We start from the raw sequence: 25,398 nt of genomic DNA, 5'->3' as shown, positions 1-25,398 counted from the left end.
CATATCTCTTCCCTCTTGCGTCTCCCTCCCACCCACCCTCTCTATCCCACCCCTGTAGGTGGTCACAAAGCACGGAGCTGATCTCCCTGTGCTATGCGGCTGCTTCCCACTAGCTATCTGTTTTACATTTGGTAGTGTATATATGTCCATGCCACTCTCTCACTTTGTGTTAAGACCCTTTAAAATGTACGTGAGAAACACCAACTACTCACTAGGGATTAAGCTTCAAATGAGAACCGAGTAAGAACTGCATCAGTCAAGTAAACCCTCATTAACTGATGGCTGCCTATTGGGCTCCTATACTTACCTTTTTATGATGAATGGCAAGATTTACCATCACCAAGATAAAGGGCGTATCTGAAGTTTGAGCAGCCTCCACCTTTCCCGGGGAGGCTGCCATCCCTGGCCCCAGTTCCTACCTGCTGGCAACACAACATCTATAGTCAGCTGTCCACAGTTGGGGTGAGATTGGGGCTGGGAGGCCGGAGCAAGCTCCTGGTTCACATCTTCTAAGCCCTCTCCTTCCCTTTGTTGAAACTTCTCAAATTGTCTCCTTAGAGAAATCTGCTTAAAATCATTTCCCTGTCCCCACAGGCAACCATCCATCCAGTCTAGCCACTCCCTATGGATTTTTTTCATAAACGAATGAGAGCATCTTTCTTCACAAAAAGAATATAAAAGACACAAGGGTGTATGTATCTGTCCATCTTATTGCCTTCAGAACCACACAGTTTGAGGAAATGACCCCATTCTGAGACTTTGCACTGTTGTGAGTTAGGGGTGTGCTCAAGATTGTGGGCTCTGCAGTGGGATATTTTGGTTCCAATTCTGCCACTTAGTATAAGTGCTATCCAACCACCCTAAGCCCTATTTTCTTCACTGGTAAAATATAAATAATCATGGTGTTTACCTCATGGAGTTGTTGTTAAGTTTATGGAACCATATAAAGCATCTTGGAAGTGCCTGGAATATATAAGCACTCAGTATTCCACTTATTATCATAATTATTAATAAAAAAAAGTCCATCTACACTCAAGGTTTCTTCCTGAGGCCTTGTGGGAAGGTGTGACTGAAGCTATCTCACTGTATTCTATTGCTACAGCTAATAATGCAGGCACCATTTTATCCATTATTATTAACAATTCATATTTTAGGTGTGAAAATTGAACCTAAAGTGGTCAAGTGACTTGCCCAAAGTTGTCTCATGTCAGAGCTGGGACTCAAACTGATTTTCTCAAATTCCACCTGAGTGCCAAGCTCAGGGTTTAACATTAAATCACAGTTTCTTTAGCAAGGTAGATGGATTTGTAGGAAAACAAACAACAACGACAGCAACAACAAAACGATCATAAAATGTAATGAGTACTATAACAGGGATACACATAAGTTGTGTTAGTAACTCAGATCAGAGAACAGTTAATTTGGGGGTGAGGAAGGGGTGGAGGTTAGAATGGGGTGAAGTTATGGAGGCTCTGAAGGATAGTTATTGTTGTCTTATCTAGCAGACTTCTGGAAGAAGAGGTCACAAACTGGGCTGCTTGCAGACATTTTATTTGTCCTTCAAAGTGTTTAAAATTATTTTGAATTAATTGCCAACATTTAACAACAGGAGATTGCACATAAAAATAGAAATTTCTAGCTTCTCTTGGAAAATCAGATCTGTTGACATGGTTGGCCATAGTTCCATGCACTGTCAGTTGGCTGCTTCAGTCTGGGCTGACCTCCGTCATTGTCCCCACTGGGCCTCTTCTTGACCCTTGAAAAAGGTCAAAAAATTGAGAAGATAAGATTTTCATAGGCACATCAACAACTAAGCATGAAAATTTAAAGTGCTAGAGGGGCAAGAACAATCTTTGTTTACTTAAGTAGATTAAAATAGTCAAGAAATCTACTCTTTGTTGACTAAACATATCCTTTCCTACTTAGATTCCAAGGGACCATACACTTTGGTCCAGTGTATGTCTATATGTGATTAAAACAAGGGAAAGAAAGTTGGAAACCCTGTGGAGACTGTGGAGGTATTGAAGTGAATTCAGAAAGAATATGCTTCTGAAAAGGGCTGTAATAAAGTAGGAACTCTAAGGCTTGCATGCCACCATGTTTTCTGGCTTTGCTGATTGCTATTAGACATACATTAATAAACATTAATTAACTAATTTATAACTTATTCTATTTTTTTCAAATTTCCATAAATGAACATACAATTTAACATAGGGATTTCAAGCATTTTTGACCATGACCCACAGTATGAAACACAGTTTTCATCACACACATGCATGTACATTCATCAGTGCATAGGCACTTGGGTTGCTTCTACCTTTTGGTTACTGTGAATAATGCTACTATGAACATGGATGTACAAATATCTGTTCCAGTCCCTGCTTTCAATTACTTTGGATATATACCCAGAAATGGAATTGCTGGATCACACTTCTATTTTTAAATTTTTGAGAAGACAATGATTTTTACAAAGATTACAGCTACTGTGAAATAATGTACTGCATTAGAATGAGTATCTGTGTTTCCATTGCTTACCAGCACCCTGCCAAGTTTGCAAGTAGGAATTCTCAAAGAATTTTGTTACCATGGTTGTGAGGAGCACAGGATTCTGTAGAGGCATTATTAGAATAGAACCAATCTCTGAGAATTATCTGCCCCTTAGTGATGAATAAATGAACACTCATTAAGAAGCTCAGTATGATGATTGAGAAATTGCCTCTGCCTTCTGTGTTAAACATACACATTTATTAGTCTAGTCTATTTCATGTCATGACTATAAAATCTTTACAAATGCTACTTTTCTCCAAGTGCTAAGCAGTCTCAAATAAGAGCAAAAAATGAGGAAAGGTCCTAAATCCCAATCAGAGCCATCTATATTTACATTAAACAAGATAGAAAGCCCCAATAAAACCAAAAACCCCAACTCTTATTTCTAAAATTACATTTGTAATGCAGGTTCACTGTGGGATAATTAAAAAATTATAGAGACATAAAAATAAAAAAATTGAAACTATCTGTAATCCCACCCCCTTTTGTTAAATTCTTCCAGGTTATTTTCTAGGCATAAATGCATTTTGTGTAATTTTGAACTATAAAATAGGGTCACACTATAATTTATTGTTTTGTAACTTGTTTTTTCCCAATAGTATATTGTACATGTATTTGCATGTCATATCTTTTTTCATGATATGATGTTTACGATCACAAACTATCCACCTTATGGATATCATTTAATTAGTTTTTTCGATGTTGTATTATTGGACTTTTTTCTTTGAAATTTTATTTTGCTAATATGACAATGAATATTTTCACAGCTAAATTTTTAACTTCACCTGTACTTTTTCAGGATAAATTTAAAAGATAATATGGCTTCTATAAATGGTATGTTTAGATTCTTATTTTTTCAAAAAGAAAATATTTGAATGTTTTTCAATATAGAAAGTAATGTATGAATAATATAGGGACTTCCCTGGCAGTCCAGTGGTGAAGACTCTGCCCTTCCATTGCAGGGGCTCGGGTTCGATCCCTGGTCGGGGAACTAAGATCCCGCATGCCACACAGCACGACCCCCCCGGCCCCACAATAAAAAGATAGTATAAATTTATTACAGGTTTACAGGTTTGCATATTACAAAATGGAATAAAAAGAAAAATTAAAATTGCTCCTAGTTCTCAAGGTAATAGTTGTTAACAATTTAGTGAACATCTTTTAGATTTTCAATGCATGTATACAAACACACATATTTACAAAAATGAGATCTGACTCTACATTTGTTTGGCAGCCTTATTTTTTAACTTGACCGATGGTGGATTTTTTCCCATGCTGTTAAATACTCTTCTACAGTATAATTTTTGATGGTTTCAAACTATTTCTTTGTGGAGGAGGAAAAACGTGTTTTTTTTTTTTGGCGGTACGCGGGCCTCTCACTGTTGTAGCCTCTCCCGTTACGGAACACAGGCTCCGGACGCGCAGGCCCAGCGGCCAGGCTCACAGGCCCAGCCGCTCCGCGGCATGTGGGATCTTCCCAGACCGGGACACAAACGCGTGTCTCCTGCATTGGCAGGCGGACTCTCAACCACTGCGCCACCAGGGAAATCCGGGAGGAGGACCTTTTTCTCTACCCTTTTAGGTTCTATCTCTGGGTGGGGGTGGGGGGGGGGCTGAGAATTTAACTGAAAAAAGATAGTAAAAGAAAAAAAAAGATTTTTTATTCATGTTATGTGCATGGGAATTCACAGAAAATTGTGACTCAAGGAGGTGATTAGAATTTGGGGCTTATATACCATCATGATAGGGAAGAAAAGGGGAAAAGGGGTACTTTTGGGAAAAACAGATGACTTTTGGGGAAGGTAAATGAGCCTTTATGAGGATAGGTAGGAGATATGCTAGTTTAGAGACATGTCTATTTAGGTGGTTTCTTATCTGGTGCTATCTCCAGTGATAGGAGTCAATCTTTCCTGGTTTCCTGGAGGGCACTTATGACAGTTGAATTCTTTTGGGAGCCTCTGCTTTTAGTCAGATAAGGACAATTCAGAAAAGGAAACTCTTCACAGTGGTATATTCAGAATTCCTTCACCAGTGTGGCACATATATACAGTGGAATATTACTCAGCCATAAAAATAAATGAAATTGAGTTATTTGTAATGAGGTGGATGGACCTAGAGTCTGTCATACAGAGTGAAGTAAGTCAGAAAGAGAAAAACAAATACCGTATGCTAACACATATATATGGACTCTAAAAAAAAAAGGTTCTGAAGAACCTAGGGGCAGGACAGGAATAAAGACTCAGATGTAGAGAATGGACTTGAGGACACAGGGAGGGGGAAGGGTAAGCTGGGATGAAGTGGGAGAGTGACATGGACATATATACACTACCAAATGTAAAATAGATAGCTAGTGGGAAGCAGCCACATAGCACAGGGAGATCAGCTCAGTGCTTTGTGACCACCTAGAGGGGTGGGATAGGGAGGGTGGGAGGGAGATGCAAGAGGGAGGACATATGGGGATATATGTATACATATAGCTGATTCACTTTGTTGTACAGCAGCAACTAACACACCATTGTAAAGCAATTATACTCCAATAAGGATGTTAAAAAAAAAAAAAGAATTCCTTCACCATATTTGTATCACCCAAGTCAATCCCAGTTTCTGCAGCCTCTGCTAAGGGGAACTGACCCACCCACAGCTCCTTGTAACAGGGTGGGGCTCCCCTCCTCTCCTGCTCCCTCCCAACCAGCCACCAGCTAATTGGAACAAGACCAGGTACCTGACCATGGATAAGCACTATGTTATGAGGGGGCCTGGGGCACCATCTTTGCTCTGACATGGAAAAGCTGAACCAATCATGATCTCATTATTAGATTTGAGATAAGAAACAAGTAGAAAGTTGAGCTGTTCACAGTGGATACATAGCTTGAAGATGCGTGAAGGAGAGACAAGAGGGAGAGTAGTTACCTTGAAAGGTCATAAATAGGTCAGTTGACATTATAGGGAAGCAGGATGTAGGCAGTAAGACAAGCTGTGAAGTTGACACAAATAGGTAGAATAAAGAGTAGTGTTTTATTTTTTTTTATTTGTATGTTTTTAATATTTATTTATTTATTTAGACTGCGCCGGGTCTTTGTTGTGGCACGTGGGATCTTCGTTGCAGCATGTTTAGTTGCGGCACGCAGGATCTTAGTTGCAGCAGGCATGTGAGATCTAGTTCCCCGACCAGGGATCGAACCTGGGCCCCCAGAGTCTTAGCCACTGGACCTCCAGGGAAGTCCCAAGAGTAGTGTTTTAGAGTAGAGACTTTGGAGTCTGATGAGAATTTGAATTCTGACAGTTCTACTTAAATGGTATGTGACTTGCACCATTTAATCTTCTGAGCAGTAGTTTCCTTATCAGTAACACGTGGATAATAATATATCTGTTACTGAGTTGTAGAAAGAATTTATTGAGGTATTATAGGTAGGGTTCTTAGCACACAGTCTCTGACACATAGAAGCACTAAATAAATGAAGTCTATTATAACTATTTCTTCCCAAATATATCATATATTTGATATTCTTCCTGTACTATATTTTGAATCTCTGGCATTTAATATATCGGTTAATGAATAAGTAATTAATGTTTGTAAATTATGTTCCAGAAAGCTTTTGTATTGAAGTATGGATTTTTTTTATTGACAAGAGTTCTGAAATAACCAAATCAGTTTTCTAACCTACAACTTTCTTCTACTTTTAAGGATAAAAGGAGATTCTACCAAGACTGCTCATTTAATTTGGGGCATATGCAACTTGACTTTTCTCTCCCATAGCCTGTTAAAGTTTTGAACTCACACAATAAAAAGGATTATTAGCTATGAAATGCCAGTTGGCAACTGGGTAGACAGCATTCCCACAGGATTGGAGGTTTCTTACCTTTTTCTCTTAGAAAGGAAGTGCCTAGAATTTTCCCTCTTGCTGGAATGGTACAAAAGGGGGTGGGGGATGGATTTAGTTTTTAGTCATGTCAATTTTCCAACTCTTCGCATCCCCTCCCTACCAGATAATTAAGGACCATGTGACATGTATAAATAGCTTCAGCTGAGAACATCCTCATATCTTTGCCCCTCTCGTCATTGAGCAGTGCCCATAACTGATGTTGCAATTAGAGTACTGATTTAGCTCTGAGAGACACATTGCCGATGATCCGCTGAGGAGGATGGTATTTATATCAGTACTGACTGATGAAGACTTTGTCAACTGTACCTTTGGCAGATCATTTGATAGCATGCTCCTGGGTTAATCTACTTCTCATTATAACCGATGATCCTTGATGATGTATTTTCAGAACCACCCATCTTACACAGGGTACCACAATGTGGAACAGATGTACATAAATGCAGACAATTAAGGAAATTCTCAATCCAAAATGTAGAGCTCAACAGAAGAACTGTAGAGGTCAAGGCATTTAGTGATTTACTGGGGCAAGTTTGGTATCATTTGTGCCAAGAGGAATTCACACTTCTGTACTTCAGGTTTAACTGTCTATTTTGACATAAGAGAAAGGAAATGAAAATAGATTGACTAGTTAGGTTTACCATAGAAATGTCAGGCAATTTGAATTTGTCTTTTTTCATTTCTTAGATGTTATGAGTGCTTCAAAATCATAACAGATTCTCAGGTCAAGTAAGTAATACAGAATCAGAAATTCTAGGATTATATGATTAGAGTTAAAAGCCAGTGATTAAATGTCTATTTATTATCTATCTATCTATCTATCTTTCCTTACTGAAAGACGAGTAGTGGAAACACAGATAAGGAGGTGGGCTCACTCTCTTCCTAACTCTGTCCTTAATGGCTAGGAGGTGCGACGTTATAGTCCTTTAGTAGAAAGCTTCACCTTTGCTCTCTTCTTTGATATGGAGAATTGATTTTTGCAATCCGTTGTGAACAGCTTTGCAAACATAGCTTCATGTCCTTCCTGATTTTCCAGCAACCCCAAGTAGATTACCACCTCTCAGCCTTTCCTACCTAAAAATATTTCTGTTGATCCAACATGCTCCAGGAGTCTAGATGATGTTTCAGTATGGAAAGTCACTGCTCAGTATACACTGAGTCCCTGAGGCAGCAGGGAAGTCCTCTTCCTCTGCTTTTACGGTTCCCTTCTCTAAGGACCAACCTCTTATTCCTCTCTGATTCTGGCTTAGGTGCTCAGCCAGTTAGATGGGCCCATTGGAGGTGGGGATGTGGGAAGTAGTGGGGATTCTTACTCTTAAGAGAAAGGGCAGAATGAAAATGGCAACTTCTGGTCTAGTCTCAAAGTGAAACAGCTACCAAACTAATTCTTCCCTTACTGGTTTTGACCCACTCTAAGAAAACTTCTGTGTAGTTTTGTGTCTTTCTTCTCTCTGACCACAGACCCACCATATTGTTCTAACTTGTATGGAATAAGATGAAGAGAATGAAAAACTCTGGGTTACTGTATAATCAAGTCCTTTTCTGTCTTCTTTAAACGTCTGCCTCCCTTGTGACTACTGTCTATGAGCTAAGGACCATCTTTACACTCATCTCAGAAATGTCTGATGTAGCCCCTTGGTAGGATAAAAAAAATAAGTGGGAAATCAACATGTGATTTAGGACTTTTATCCAGAATATATAAGAACTTTCAAAACTCAGAACTAAGAAAAAACCCTAATTTAAAAAATTGGACAAATAACTTGAAAGGAAACTTTAAAAATATATAAATGCCCAATAAGCACATGAGAAGATGCTCAACACATTAGAGGAATGCAAATTAAAACCAACATGAGAAGCTACACACATAAAAGAGTGGCTAAAAATAAAATAAAATAAAATAACAAAAAATAAAACTTGACAATACCGAGTGCTGATGAGGATGCAGAGTAACTCGAATGCATGTCCATTGCTGGTGGGAATGCAAAATGATATAGCCATTTTAGAAAATAGTTTGGCATTTCTTATAAAATTAAAATACACTTAACGTGTGACTCAGTAATCCCACTTTTAGGTGTTTACCTAAGCTAATTGAAAACTTATGTTATACAAAAACCTGTATGCAAATGTTTATAGCAGCTTTGTTCATAAACACCTAAAACTAGAAACAACCCTAATGTCCTTCAACTGGTGAATAGTCCATATGATGAAACCCCACTGAGCAATGAAAGGAACTAACCTGTGATACGTGCAACAATATAGATGAATCTCAAATGCATTATGCTAAGTCAAACAATCGAGACTTAAAAAGCCAAAAATCATACCATCTGATTCCATTTATATGACATTTGGGAAGAGGCAAAACTACAGAGACAGAAAAGAATAGTAGTTGTCAGGGGCTGAAGGGGACAACAAAGAGCCATAAGGGAACTTTTTGTTTTTATTTTATTCTATTTTTCTTTGCTTTTTGGCCATGCCATGTGGCATGTGGGATCCTAGTTCCCCGACCATGGATCGAACCCATGCCCCCTGCATTGGAAGCGTGGAGTCTTAACCACTGAACCGCCAGGCAAGTTCCAAGGGAACTTTTTGAGATGGTTGAAATGCTCTATATCTTCATGGTCATGGTTATATCACTGCATGCATTTGTTAAGACTCATAGGATCGTACACTAAAAGGTGTGAACTTTACTATGTGTAAATTACACCTCAATAATTTAAAAAAAGGAATGCCCATAAATAAAATAGAAGACAAAGATAAATGGGATCAACCATGGCAACTTACTTCTTTAAGAAAACTAAGAAAATTAGACAAACCCTGATATTAAGTAGGGTTGCCAAAACTAGCCAGCGAGAGAGGTGGAGCATGTAGGGTAACAGGCCCATCCAAGGCAGCCTCTGTTAGGTCCCTCTGAGGTTCAGGACTGCAGAGGAGAGTGACAATGACGAAGCGCTAGGAAAATAACACCTACAAGGAAGGGTTAAAGGAGTTGAGATTACTTTCCCTGGCAACGAGAGGCCAGAAAGATGATTTAATAGCAGTCTTTGAGTTTCCAAGCCTTCTTGACAGTTTGATTACAGTGCCATTTAGCAGGGGTGAACAGCTTCAGGGGTCTTTAGCACATTATAGTGGAATTGTGTCCATAGAATTAATGGTTTCAGTAGACAGAGAAGTCTTCTCTGAAAGGGAAAGTACTTGTATTGTCCTATAGAATGAGAATGTGCCTGAAGTGCACTGAATAGCCATGCGGCTTGGAGCCTCTGTTTCCTCATCTATAAAATGGACACAGTGTTACCTACTTATAGTTTTATAGAGAGGATTCAAATCAGATGGCTTATGAAAAGTTCCTGGCCATCCTCCTCTTTCCCAAAGTCATTCTTCTTTTCCTTTCCTAATTGAAAGCTGCAAGCATTAACATTTTGAAGATAATAATATTAAAAAACTAACAATTTATTTTGCTTACTATATGCCAGATGCTCTTCTATGCTTTTCATACTTATTAACTCATTTAATCATCTCAGCAAGCTGTGGAAGGAGGTATTATTATTATCTCCATTTTACAGATTTGGACACTGAGGAACAAGAGAAGGAGTTGCAGTTGTATCTACTTGTTGAGATAAAATGATGCTTTTTGTGGATTTGTCTCGCTCTTGTGTTCTTTTTTCTCTTAGTAGCATTCTTTCACTTATGTTGCCTTTTATACTTGACAAAAGTACTTTCAAAAGACGTATTTTAGTTGCAACCATAGGAATTTTGGTCTGAAGTAGTAGTGATGCATATGTATTGTTGAAGTTTAATGGTGATAGTTTCTAGAAAGTTCTAGGAAGAGTTAAATGCTGATGTTATGAATTCCATATTTTAGTTTTTATTTTCTATACCTCTTATAAAATTCCCTCTTTTCTTTCTTGATTCTTACTGACACTTCAAGGCCCAGGTGAAGGTCCCACCTCCCTACTCAGTGACATTTATGAAGTGCTTGCCATGTGCTGGGCATCAGCTTTTCTTCTCTGACACCTGAGGGAGTGTACTACCACCTGTCTTCACAGCGAGACTGCAAAGATGAATGGACCCTGCCTCTGAAGAATTTACTGTCTAGTTGGAGAGTGGACAGTTGCATGACTTACTTGATAGCACAGTATGATAACTGCAAAAGTGGGCAACTGCAGGTTCAAATGGAGACAGTGAATGAGTCCAGGGACTTACTCATTCTCCTGAAATAGGAAGAGCAGGGAAGAGGAGAGTAAAAGGTGAGACAGAAGAGAGAAGATAAAGAATAGTCATCTGCCAAGAATAAGGGCATTGGGGATGGAGTTGGGGGCCTGAAGAAGTAAGGACGTTTAGGGACAGTTACCATGCAGAATAGAAAAGGAGTCAACTCAGAATGAGTTAAAACAATGATTCTCAACCTGGTGCACAGTAGACCACCTGTATTTAAAAAAATACCAGTATTTGCTTCCCATCCCAGAATTTCTGTTTCAGTTGATTTGGTTGGTGGGGTTCCACTACTGGTGTTTTTAGAAAGTTCCCAAGTGATTCTAATGTAAACTGGGGCTAAGAAACACTGAAAACAATTGCTGAATAGTGCTGAGAGGCTCATGCCCATCCTGCCTAAGTAAATTTCTCACTATTACTTACTCTCATATTCATTCACTTGTTCATTCAAAAATGTTTATTGAGCACCTACTATGTGTCAGGTGCCTCACTAGACAATGAAAAGGTCTTCTTATTGCATTGATTTTTATTTCCCTCCTGTTTTGACACTCATATTGTGGATTAAATCCTTTTCAAAAGTATAATAGAAGTCAAGATACTTGAACACTTACTATATATTATTGAAATTTTATAATGTCTGCTTGTGGTAGCCCTGTCCTTATTATGTCCCACATTTGGGACATATGAGGCACAGAGACGTGAAGTAACTTGCCTAAGGTCACACAGCTAGTAGCTGGCAGAGCTGAGAGGCTCCAGAATGTTGTCCTTAACTGCTCTGTTGCACCTACCTCTGTGCTGAGCCCAAAGACAGTGCTTCATAAATGTCTTGAACCCTTAGAAATACTGAAAACACTGTTAGCCAGATAGCTTTAAAATGATGGAGGATATCTTGTCTCAAATGTATACATTTCACTGGCCAGTTTGCAGTCACAATGGCCACATCTTGTTGCAGGTGAGGATGAGAAATGCAGTCTGGCTGTATGTACGGGAGGAAAGGACAAAAGGGTGAGTGAACAACTAGGAAGTCTTTGCTACAGTCTTCTCTGATATAATACAAGTTTTCAATTTAGTGTAGTCAAATATGTCACTTTTTTCCTGTGTAAGTTGTGCATTTGGTGTCTTATTTTAAAAATACTTCTCTATCATAAGGACATGAAGATTTTATGCTATATTCTTTTCTAAAAGATATCAAGTTTTTTTGTTTTTTTTTTTTTTTTTGTGGTACGCGGGCCTCTCACTGCTGTGGCCTCTCCCGTTGTGGAGCACAGGCTCAGCGGCCATGGCTCAAGGGCCCAGCCACTCCACAGCATGTGGGATCTTCCCAGACCAGGGCATGAACCCATGTCCCCTGCATTGGCAGGCGGACTCTCAACCACTGCGCCACCAGGGAAGCCCAGATATCAAGTTTTGACTTACACATTTAAGTCTCTAATCTACCTGGCATCAATTTTGGTATATGATGTGAGGTAAGGATTACATTTGTTCTCTTTATATCTGATGTTTTGGAGTTTCATGATACTGCTTTTTGGTATAGCTTTTTTCTTTTGTTCTAAAGTCTCTCAACCTGAAGGTTAATGTTCTTTAAACTCTGAGAAAATTTCCTGAGTTCTTTATTTGATAATTTTATGCTCTTTGTTTTTTCCTTCTGGAATTCTTACCAATATTTGAACTGGATTGATCTTTTATATATTCTGTTTTTCTCTCATATTATTCATCTTTATCTTCTGTTTTGCATTTGTGTGTGTGTGTTGTATTTGATTATCATCATTAATTTAATACTAATCACTATCATTTCATGCTGCGTATTCTCAGGCCAACATTGACAAAGGCCATTCAAAAAAATGCATGTCACCATTTTGGCTGATGGTGACAACAAGAGTGGAAGCCACTAGGTGTTCTGGCAAACATGACCCTTGCCTCTCTGAAAACTTAATAGCAGATTCTGGAGGTAAAATCTGGTCTGTGTAATTTCAAGTCCAATGTTCATGTACTCATAAACTTTGCTAAGGCCTCTTTTTTGTGCAAAGTGGGTGAGGGAATATTCAGGAAGAGGCAACATAAACTGAGCCAAGAAGGCTGGCAGAGGTCATACTGGGGCTTCACCGCTGCTGTCAGTCATTCATTCTTTCCTTCACTCCTTGGACATTTGCCAGCATCATGTGCCACAGACTTTAAGATTACAGATATTTCTAGTGGTCAGGAGCCCTCCAGTGTAGCCCAGGGCATGGGACATGGAAGGAAAATGGGTTAGGGAAGACAAGATAGACTTTATGATGCTGCAGTTGGGGAAGGGAGAGGGGATAAGTATATGTATATATGTGTGTGTGTGTGTGTGTGTATATATATATATATATTTAATCTTATTTTCCAACTGTTTTATTGGATTTTCATTTTTAGCAGCCCTATTTTTAATTTCCTCACAACTCTTTCTTGTTCTCTGTTCTTTTTTTAAAATAGCATTTTGATGCTGTTTTTATAGATGCAATATCTTTTTTAACCTTTCAAAAGATTCGAGTTCTCTTCGGTTTTCTATATTTTCTTTGTTTACTCTGAGATGCCGTTATCTATTTGTTTTTCTTGGTGTCTCTCTATTATTAAAGGTCTGGTCACCTGTAGCACTTCATTCATAATTAAGCGTGAGCTGCTGGGAAACAGAGTGGGAATGCTTCTGAGCTGGGTGGGGCTTGCTGTCCAATGGTAGTTGTTTTAGGGTGATTGGCAGGGACTTGGCTCAATGCTGGGAAACTTCCACATGCCAATCTATGGAGGTCTTTTCTCTGCAGCCATTCAGCTTTTCCAGATAAGAAACCTCATAATTCCTGTCTGGAGAAAAAAGGGGCTGGCTACCAGGAAACTGTGTTCAGGCATGTTTAGGTGCATAATGTTCATAGATTAAGTGTTCCAAATACAGGCCTCTTCAATCAATCCCACTCTTTACTGTAATAACAATAGAAATGGTGAACTCTCATCTATAGCTTTCTTTGTGTCAGGCACTAATCTAACTGCTTTACACTGTTATTTACTTTATTAATTCCTTTACCCATTTAATCCTCCCCCAAAAACTTATGATATTATGGAAGAGGAGACTTAGGCACAGGGAAATTAAGTAACTTGCCTGAGATTGCAGAGCTACTAAGTTGTAAAGCCAGGATTTGAACCCAGGTCCTCTGACTGACCATAAGGCCTATGAAATGGTGCCTCCTTGAAAGAAAAATGACATAGGCTGGCGTTCGGACAGTGTTATTTTTGAGGGAGCCACAAGACTATAAGCTCCATGCTGGCAGGGATTTTGTCTATTTTACTCACCACTGTTTGCCCAAACTCTAGCACAGATCAAAACAATAAGTTTTCATGGAATGAAAGAATATACAGTGCCTTTTGTACAGAAATGGCACGTGTCTCTCCTGGGAGTGGGCTCACTAAAGGAAGGGGTGGTACGTGTTCAGTACTGAGGCCTTCTGTGTTTCCTTTGGTTGCTAAAACTCATTTTTCCCTCTTGGCTGGTGAAAGAGAGTAGATCTGAGGTTGCAGGAGAGGTGGTCTAGGGCAGCAGTCTCCAGCCTTTTTGGCACCAGGGACCGGTTTCGTGGAAGACAATTTTTCCGGACTCGGGGGTTGGGGCAGGCGGGGGGATGGTTCAGGCTGCAATGCGAGCGATGGGGAGTGATGGGGCGCAGCAGATGGAGCTTTGCTGGGTCGCCTGCCGCTCGCCTCCTGCTTTGCGGCCTGGTTCCTAACAGGCCATGGACCGATAGAGGTCTGCAGCCTCAGGGGTTGGGGACCCATGGTCTACGGCACATTTCTTCAGTTAAATGTCTTCATCTCCTTCCATAATTGGTTACCTCGTTCTTTAAGACTGCTACTATTACTTGGGAAGTGAGCTTATTAAATTTTTCTCAATACTGGGTACTATGAACCAACATTCTTCTCATTAGTCATCATCTGAAGTTTGAAGCAACTTTTAGCTACCACCATTCCCAGTTAAAAACAAAAAGCAAAAAACAAAAAATTCCAAGGTTTGATTTTGATATTGTTGTGCTTGAATGAATGCTACTACCATTCTTTTCCTTACAAAATGGCTCTAATTTTACAATGATTATACAAAGCATGAACTTCCTGAAATGGAGTGACCTGAAGGCAATGGCCATACACATGCTTCACATACTTAAATGAAAAAAAAAAAAATTGGGTCGTAATGTCAAGTATTTATTGCTGTTTTGACAATGTACTTATATCTTCCACTGAAATGTTTTTGTAAAAATGGGCCCATGCATAATCAGGATCTGAAGCTTTATTGCCAATGTCACTAATATTTATTGTAGTTGTGGAGCAGAAATGATTACCTTTTAATTTGGACTGCTTGTTTGCAATTCCAGACTTTTCAATGGCTTATGGTTAAGGAAAATACTTTTGGTGGATTTTTCTTGTTTTAGGAGGATAGCTATCTTAGTCCGTTCAGGCTATCATAATAGAATACCAAAGACTGGGTGGCTTATAACAACGGAAATTTCCTTCTCGTAGTTCTGGAGGCTGGAAGTCCAAGATCAAGTCACTAGCAGATTTGGTATCTGGTGGGAGCCCGCTTCCTGGTTTATAGATTACTGTCTTCTCACTGTCCTCACATGGCAGGAGGAACAAGAATGCTCTCTGGGATCCATTTTATTTATTTAATTTAATTTATTTATTTTGAAGGATAGTTGATTTACAATGTTGTGTTAGTTTCAGATGTACAGCAAAGTGATTCAGTTATACATATATATCTATATTTCTTCAGATTCTTTTCCCTTATAGGTTATTACAAAATATTGAGTATAGTTCCCTGTGCTATACCGTAGGTCCTTGTTGGGATCCGTTTTATATGGGCACTAATTCCACTCATGAAGATTCTATCCTCATGACCTAATCACCTCCTAAAAGCCCTACATCCTAATGCCATCCCATTGCAGGTTAGAATTTCAGCATATGAATTTGGGGTGTGTGTGTGGTGGATACAAATATTCAGTTCATAACAGTGGCTCTGATGATAGGTCTTTTTTTGTTTGTTTGCTTTGTTTTGTTTAATTAAAGAAAGCAATTCTCTGGAAGAAAACTGTGATACAAATGGGAAAGCAAAAAATTGCTTGAAAGTAATCAGCAGCTATCAGGAATTGCTTGATTAAAAATCACAGAAACCCATTTGATCTATGTTAAGCAAAATAGAAACATTTATAGAAAATTATGGAAGCCTAATATAGGAGAGTACAAAGGTTGATTGGAACCAGGACTGGAAAGTCAGAGCCTGAGATCTCCCTGCCTCCCTCCCTCCCTCCCTCCCTTCCTTCCTTCCTTCCTTCCACATACCCCCCCCACACCATGTGCCAAGCACTGTGGATACAGTGGAGAACTAGTCAGATGAGAGCTGTCTTGTTAAAGAGCTTATATTCTTGTAGAAGGAAATTGACAATAAGCAACCCAAAGTCAAACAAAAATAAGATTCTTATAAACAGGGTGACCATAAAATTTGTTGGCCACGTTTGAGAGTGAATGAAATGCTAGTAATAGTCATGCTTGACAATAAGCATAAACCTGTCCAGGGTACACCGGAAATATCATGGGCAAAGGACTATGGAGAGGATTAGAAGAGGACCATGTGGTGACAACTGGGAGGCTACTTGAGACAGGTGATAAAAGGTGCTCTTATGTAAGCTGTGACCTGAACGACAGGAAGGAGCTGAGCACTGGAAGATGGCAAGGATGAGCCTCAGGCCGAGAGACCAGCTAGTGCGAGGGCTCTCGGGGAGGAGAGAACGTTCAGTACTAGTGTGGCTGGTGTGCAGTGGGAGACTGGTCAGGAATGGGATCAGAGATGCAGGCAGGGGCCATGTGAGGTTGGACCTTCTAAACCTTAATAAGGGGTTTTGCTTTATTCAAAGCGTGATGGGAAGCCACTGGAAGGTTTTCAGCAAGGAAATGGCATGACCTGCTTCACCTTTTAAAAAGAACACTCTGTAATGTTATGTAGTTATGGTTTTTAAAAACTTGTTTGCAATTTTTATTGATCTTTCCTTTTGAAAGTCCTTTAAAGAACTTTGTATCTTTAAGAGATAGAAACTTATGCAAAATCATAGATCAAATGATATGGTATCTGGGATTTATCTCAAAATTAGAGATAGAAATGAAACAGAATTGGCCATGATTGGATACTTGTTGAAGGTGGGCACATGGAGTTTTGATTCACCATCAGTTTTTTTTTTTTTTTGGTTACTGTTGTCACTATTGTTAATATTGTTACTATTAATATTGTTACAACTGTTTCAAACTTCTGTTTATGTTTGAAAATTTTTTATAGTGAAATGTAAAAAATAAAAAAAGAGGCTCACTCTGGCTGCAGCTGTGTGAAGATTGTATTGTGGAAGAGTAAAGAGCAGGAGAGCCAGTCAGGTCCAGAAGAGTCCACCTGAGGTATGGTGATGGATGGGGTTAGGTTGGCTGTAGGGCAGACAGAGAGAAGTGGATGGGTTTGGGATGCATTTTGTAGCTAGAGCCAACAGGATCTACTGGTAGATGAATTGGGGAGGGGAGGGCAATGAGAGGAAACCAATGGTAACTCTTCAATTTTTAGCATAGCAACTGATTGGATTAAGATGTTATTGACTGGACTTCCCTGGTGGCGCAGTGGTTAGGAATCCGCCTGCCAATGCAGGACGCGGGTTCGAGCCCTGGTCTGGGAAGATCCCACATGCCGCAGAGCAGCTAAGCCTGTGCACCACAACTACTGAGCCTGCACTCTAGTAGCCCACAAGCCACAACTACTGAAGCCCGTGTGCCTAGAGCCCATGCTCCACAACAGGAGAAGCCACCTCAATGAGACGCCCATGCACTGCAACGAAGGGTAGCCCCCGCTCGCCACAACTAGAAAATGCCCACGCACAGCAACAAAGACCCAACGCAGCCATAAATAAGTAAATGAATAAATAAATAAATAAATAAGATGTTATTGACCAAGATAGAGAAGACATAGGAGGAACATGTTGGGGTAGGGAGGGAGGAAACGTTCTCTTTTGACCACATTAATGTGCCTTTTAGACATTGATGTGGAAATGTCAATAGGCAAGGCTGGAGCTGGGAGGATAGGACAGGGATGTTGTATAAGACAACTCTTATGAGTTATTTCTGGTGCTCTCTGCCTCACCTGACACAGGAACCTTTGCGTTTTTGTTCTGCCTCTGTTGTTGGTTCTGTGTGGGCTCCCACTGACTTTGTGGGTGTAACCTGACAAAGTCCTGTTTCCCAGGTGCCTATCATCTTCCATCCTGGGGATTCCCTGTTGATGCAGACCTGCTCAGTGCCTTTGTAGAAGCAATTAGGAAGTGAGGAGGAGTCTGTTCTCCATGGAGTAAACCACTGGCCATTGGGGAATGGGAGGGAGGAAATAAATTCTTCCCTCTTCGTCTCTCTGAAAGCCAGTTCTAAGATGTCATCATTCATGTGGCCTTTTGGAAGCTGATCCTGGGAGATGAAGCAGTCAATCATGCTTGATCCCAAGGGGAAGGCAGATCCATAATGCACAATTGTATTTGCTTTCCTACCTTTCCTGATCCACTCTCCTTTTCCTCAATATTTGGAGAACAAAGAATAAGGTAGATCCAGTGAAGTTGATGGAGATGAGGCAGCAAGGTAGAAGGTAAGCCAGGAGAAAGCCATGTCATGGAAACTTTGTGAAGTAGGTAATGCTCGTCTTTGCTGAATGCTGCAAACAGCCAAGTAAGAAAAGATTAGGAGAGGGATCCTTAGATTTGGCAAACATGGACATCATTAGAAACCTTGATGAGACCAGTCTTCATCATGCAATGGGCAAGGAAGTGGACTGAAGAGAGAGTATAAGATTAAACATTTTAAAAGTGGAGGAAGTAAACAGAGATAACCCTTTGCTCTGAAGAGGAGCAGAAAATGAAGTGGTTGCTGGAAGAGGATGTGTGGAAAAGGGAGGATCTTCCTTTTTTAAAGATGGGCAATAATTACTGTATATTCATGGGAATAATCCAGCAGAGGGGGCATAATCATGAGAGTGAGAAGCCTGTGGAAGGAAAATAGGGGATATAATTGAGGACTCAAATGAGAGGGCAGGTGGGCATGGGAGGGTTGGAGTTTGAAGAGGGGTGAATATGTACTTTGGAAATGGGAAGGGAAATAAACCAAGGATGTATAGAGGGGTCACTGGACGTATTGAGGGCAAATTGAGATTTGTGGCTGCCACAAGTCCACTTGGATTGATGTCTCTCTTTCTCAGAGAACCTGCTTTGTTCTGTTTTTCCTCCCTTTGAAGACTGGCGTTTCTTCTCAGTTTAAGACAAGAAAGAGGAGTTCCGGAATTCTGGTCTCTAGGAGAGGTGCCCTAACAAGGATCTACTCCTGTACTCCTGGTCCCATCAGCTGTGGTAAGGAGCTGGGGTCATGGGTGAGGCACAGTTGTCAAAGAACAGGGTATGGATAAGGCAGGCACCCAGGAGGTGTTTATCCAACTTTCCTCACCTTCCGGATGTCCTGCTCATTAGAAGAGCCTGGAGAACAGGTTGGATGCATTTGGCTAAGTTGATTTTTTGGTTTGTTTGTGTCTTGGGGATATCCTTGCTATAGACACAGTGATCATAGTCAGACTGTGTTCTGATTTTAGTCTGGAGCGTTTGCTTCAGGGAAACATCTTTATTAAACTCAGTCATTTCAAAGGTTTTGTGTAGGATGGATAACAAATAGAGATAGAGTGTGTGTGTGCTCTTCCTGTGAGTGGTGTCTTGGTTCTTTCTGGATACAGGAAGATAAATCTTTTCTGTGAGAGAGGAATGTCATGCAGTGATTTGCTCACAGGAGCTGATGAGTTAATGGGCCATTAGGGGAATGTTTTGTGAGTCTCTTTTTAGTTGTCCTCCTGGCAGCATGGGGGCAGAGGAGTTCAGAGCTTAATGAATTAATGTTGTGGCCTTTATTACTACTGGCAAGTCTCTGAGCCATTGTGTTTGTCCAGGGTTGCCATGTTAGTCCTTCATCCAGGCTGAAAGGTTAGGAGCTCAAGCCTGTAGTCAGATCTGGCTCAGACCCCCACTCTGACATTTACTAGCCGAGTGGCCGTAGGACATAATTAATATACACCTTCTTTATGTGGTTCTTGGGAAGAGTAAATGAGCTGTGGTGTATAGAGGATTCAGCGAGGTGCCTGGCACAGAGCAGACATGACACACATAATATTAGTCATAATTTCTAGGGGGACTTATTGGCATAAAGTGCTGCTATTGGATGCCCAGTGCAGTGTATGTTCTAGAGAAAAAAGAGAAGGCTATTTGGTGAATAAGGTGAGACTGGGGAATAGAAGAGCAGCAGATGAAACATGGAATTATGGAACTTCAGTTAGTGATGCAGATTTTGTTGCAAATTCCAAGCATACTGCTTGGGCCCTTGGGGAAGTTACGTCTCTGAGTCTCAGTTTCCCATCTCTAATATGAGGTCGTCGTAAGAAATAGATCAATAAAACACCAAGCATAGACCCGACATATAGTAGCTAATTCATTAAAGCACTTTGATGATTAATAGTAGTAGATGGAAATCATTGCTCACATAATAGAGGCAGTGTAGCTGAGTGGGAAAGAGTGGCCTCCTGCATTCCTGAAATTGCACCAAGTTAGTAATTACCCACTTTGCAAGGGCAGAGGCTGACCCTGCCCAAATCTCAATTCTGATTATTCAACAAAGGTTGTTAGATTTGACATGACAAGGGCCCCTTTCAAACATACTAAGTTATTAATAATCTTGGACAAGAATCTTTGACACCCCATCTTTCATTTTGCTGTAGACATCACACCCTTCTGTTAAAAGGAGTATATATTAAATCTCATTTTAAAAAATGACATTTTTTAAACTCTGTTGAATTCGATCACTGAGGCCTTGGTAAAATCCTTGTTCTGGAGTTTGTTCAAAGTTCATGGGAAAGCATTACAATGTACTATTCTTGCCAAAATTGCTTAAGTGGAATTGAATCACAAGGAAGCAATCAGATTAACTCAGAACATGGGACATTCTATAAGACAACTGCCCCAGAGTCTTCAAAAAACTTGAAAAACAAAACAAAACAAAAAGAGCAGGGCTGGAGGTAGGTAGAATTAGATTTTAAAACACTTAAGTATACATGATAACTAAATGCAACGCATGAACCTTGAATGAACATGGCTGTCCCTCTCCCTGCCCAAAAATCCAACTGTAAAGTGTATTATGGGACAACTGGGAACATTTGATTATGGATTGTATAGTAGATAATGTTATTGAATCAATGGTAAATTTCTTTGGGATGACAAGGTATTGTGGCTATGTAGGAGAATATCCTTGTTTTTGTAGGAAATACAAGCTTAAATATTCAGGGGTAAAGTATGATCTCTGCAATTTACTTTCAAATGGTTTAGTAAGAAAATATATAAATATTCCTAAGTATATAGATATATTAAGAGAAAGAAAATAAATATTCTTTGGAATATTTGGAACATGGAAAATGCTAACATCCAGTTAACCTATATGAAAAGTTTATAGGTGTTCATTAAACTGTACTTTCAACTTTTCTGTAAGTTTGAGAATTTTCAAAATAAAACATTGGAGGAAAAATTTCATGGAAGAAAACCAGCTGACCAGTCTGCATGTCTTCTTTCTGTGAACATTCAGTGAGGAACCTTCAACGCAGCCCTATAAAGACTCAGGGCTCCCACCAGAGATAAAAGGTAGGGAGGTATTCAAACCCTAGGCCAAGCCTCACCTGGGAAATCCTCATTCTTTACAATCCTGCACTTGAAACTCTGGATTAGGAGATAGGTGTGGAGAGAGGGCTCGCTCAGAAAAAGGAAACAATAAAACAAACATGCATTTGAGAGAGCAACCATTAAAAAAAAACCCTAAGAAAGTAAAAGTCCCTTCAGTTTTTACAAGGCATTTGACCCATTAAGCATCTGTGTAAACTTGGTAGGAATCATGTCCTCTTAGGTGAAGAATCAGAATTCCAGGGTGAAAAGAATCCTTAAGTTTTCACCTTGAATCTCTGGGGAGAAATGAATATAATCATGTTATATTAATTATATATCTCAGGGAGAAGGAATTTCTTTTCAAGAATGGCTTTATTAAGGACAGATGAGTCCTGGGGTCCTTCTCCTTGGAGCCTAAATACCATGTTCTGAAGCAGTTTGATATCTTAATGACTTGACTCCTTCACGTATCCACTGGTGTCAAATTTAACACCAACCACACAAAATGTTGGGGGCAAAAAGTAGTTCAGTAAACAAACTTATTAATAGAAATGAAATCCCACAGGGAACACAGACACACTCAAGTCAGTGAGATATTAAATTCCTGTGATAAGTTAACATGGATTAAGCAAAACTTTTTATAGTGCAAGTTCTTCGTATCAAATTTTGAAGCACAGCAACATCTAATAATATAATTATTTGTATTAACCATTTCTACTAGTTTGTAAATAATGCTAAAGGGATATGTTGAAGGAAAACACTGATTTATTCAATAAATAGTTGTTGGACACCCATTCTTTTCCTAATTTGGGAATAAAACCAGAGACATACCTTCCTGGAATTCACTCTCTATGGATGAGGTAGACTTAAATTATTACATGATGAGTTACAATAGCAGGAAATGCTATATAAGAGTAGTTTGTAGATGTGACATCTGGAGTAGCTTAGATTTTGTGAACATTAATAATTGCAGAAGAAAATGATCAAATGTAGAACTATTTTTTTTTTTTTTTGCTTTACGCGGGCCTCTCACTGTTGTGGCCTCTCCCATTGCGGAGCACAGGCTCCAGACGCACAGGCCCAGCGGCCATGGCTCACGGGCCCAGCCGCTCCGCGGCATGTGGGATCTTCCCGGACCGGGGCACGAACCTGTGTCCCCTGCATCGGCAGGCGGACTCTCAACCACTGCGCCACCAGGGAAGCCCAAAGATCACTTCTTAAATGCTCAAGGTTGAAACCTTTATTCTCTTGCTTAGTTCTTGTGTCCCAATACTCCCAGATAGGGTGATTGACAGGATTGGTATCTATGCATGTGATGGTGGATGGGAAAGACACGTGGGAATTTACTCATAGTCCTCCATTCCATCAGCATGGTGGTGTAGTTCAGTGGTTAAAGGTACCAATACTAGTGTTAGATCCTTGAGTTCAAGCCCAGGCTCTGCCACTTGGTAACTGGGTGGTCTTAGCAAGTTACTCAACTCTCCTAAACACGATTTCTTCAGCTTCAGATGGGGATAGTAGCAGTACTATATTCCTCTTTGATCTCTATCTCTATATCTATTTTGTATTCTAAATGAGATGATTCAGGTAAAGCACTTGGCAAAAAGTAAGTCCTCAATATTTTATGGTTAATTATTATGACTATTAGGTTGTCTGATCATTCATAACCTCTCCTATTCTTGGCAAGCTTATGGCTTTTTATTCTTATTTCCTAAGTTGAATGCAGGCAGATGCCTGATTTCACACTGAATACATTCATCTTCAAATCTTGTATGTATAGTAATCAAAGTAAGTGGGCTTTTATTCCCATAGAGGTAAAAAAAAAAAAAAAAAAACCCCAAAACATAAAATTTTAGCTGCAGTATGGAAACCCAAATTTGGTATAGGAAAGGATGTTTAAAGATATCAGAGATTAATATATGAAAGTAAAAGTTGTTTAAAAGGCAAATACACAAAGTTGAGAACAGTGTTTTCCCTGAATGAACATCTGGGTTGACTTCATGTAGATTAAAACGCTCATGAGACAAGTTAGTGCCAGCTCCTTCTGAGTCTATTGGGGACTTTTCTAGTGACTGGGAAATCCACATATTTTTGCTTTTATTTTTTATGCTGGGCAGTGTGACAGAGATGGCTAGTTGTCCCAATATTCTTTTCTGCCTTCTTTTTGTTAGAGACCAATGATTTTTAGTTGGACTTATGGCTAGTCAGAATATAGACTACATTTCCCAGGCTCCCTTGCAGCTTGGTGTGGTCATGTGACTAAGTTCTAGCTGAAGGGCTGTGGATAGAAGAGATGTGTTCTTGAGAGGAAGTATGTGCTCTCCTTCCTTCTCCCATTCTATCAGCCAGGATGTGGATGTTGTGGTGAGCTACCTGGACCATGCAGCTGAGGATAACACCCAAAGAAAAGTGGAAGGAACTTGGGTTTGTGACACTATGGAGCAGTCATGTTGTATGAGGGAGAGAAATAAATTTCTATTTTGTTTAAGTATGATTACTTGGTCTCCATTACTGCAATCATGTCTGTATCATAAATAATACAGGCAGGAATGAGTATGGTAGCAGAAGTGTCTCCCCAGCCACCTCCCAATCTTCTTCTTTGTGGCTTTAATACGGGGAAAAATGTTGGGGTCTGTGTGTGTGTGTTTTGTTTTACTCTGTGTGTAAGAACTCATTTACCCAACACATACAGTATTTATTTTGAAAGTGCCAAACATTTTTACCAGGCATACACATATATATTTATATGTCAATTATAACTTCTATGTTTAATGAACATACAATCTAGAATTGGGAGAATCTATATAGTATGAGAAGTACTCTATGGCCAAATGAACAAGATAATGGGCATTAGAAAATTTCAGGAAGCCTGGGCCACCATTTTTACTCTGAACCCAATGAGTTACCCATAAAAGTAGAAAGATAGTTTCCAGAATGACAAGGGATGGGAGCTGACTTCATTTAGTTTTCTCCATTGTTTACAGAACAGCCTATACGTAAGACTCAGAGTCCTGTGTCAGGTTGCGCCTCCCCCTGCCCGCCATGGTCTTTGGCTTTTTCTCGGCATCTCTCCCCCTCCCCACTCTTGTAAGGCCCCTGCTCCAGAAGCCTCTGTTATCTCATAAACCTAGCCTTCCTTCATCCCTTCATGCGAGGCAGGCAGCCAGCATCACTGCCCCAGTTTCACAGACAGCGCAACTGAGTCATTTTTCTATTGTTACTAGACCAAAGTTAACCAGTGAGTCATTCTAAAGTCCTAGAACTGGATCCTAATTCTTGTTCCTGACATCATTCACAGAGCTGAATTACACCGAAGGTTCAAGAGGATGTTGGCCTTTGAACAGCTCAGAAAGGAACGCATTTCATGTGACTGAGTCAAAAACAAGGATTAACTCTCTCTTGAAATCTGCAGACCTGAAAAATAAAAAGGGGAGAAATGTATCTGTGTAACATCATTATCATACCAAAAGTATTCTTAACCGCTCTCTAAATGCTCCACAAATTCTCTGGTTCATGGCTTCCTTAGTACTAGGTTTTAAAATAGAAAATATCTTATTTGCAGTTGAGGCAATCAGTTTTCTTCATCTTATGACAGACACTTATGTGAATTTAGATGAGAGGAAACTAAATTTATTTCCTTCTTTTCACAAGAGAATCTTTAAAGTATCTGGCAGAAAAGAAATGAGCTTGCTCATGTAATAAAATTAGTAACCCAAACCATTCCAAACACACACTGTTCATATTTAGTAAGGAGATGCTTTTTATGTAGCATTTTCTGCATAGCTTAGAATTTCCTAAATTTTTTCCTTTCTTGTGTTTTTCTTTGCATCACATGACACCCTACTTATTCATCTTGTCACCCCCCACCCCCACCCCCAACCGGCAAAGTTGATGAGGGGTACAAGGTGTGTCTGCAGTAGTAACTCTGGATTTAAAAGTAGCTACAGCATCAGTTTGAAGGCAAGTTATAGCTTTTGTACATTAAACTTGGTGATTTTATCCTTTGT

Source organism: Grampus griseus, assembly GCF_964374135.1.
Source record: "Grampus griseus genome assembly, chromosome: 11".
NCBI classification, from domain to species: Eukaryota; Metazoa; Chordata; class Mammalia; order Artiodactyla; family Delphinidae; genus Grampus; species Grampus griseus.
Note: the sequence above shows the minus strand (reverse complement) of the source record.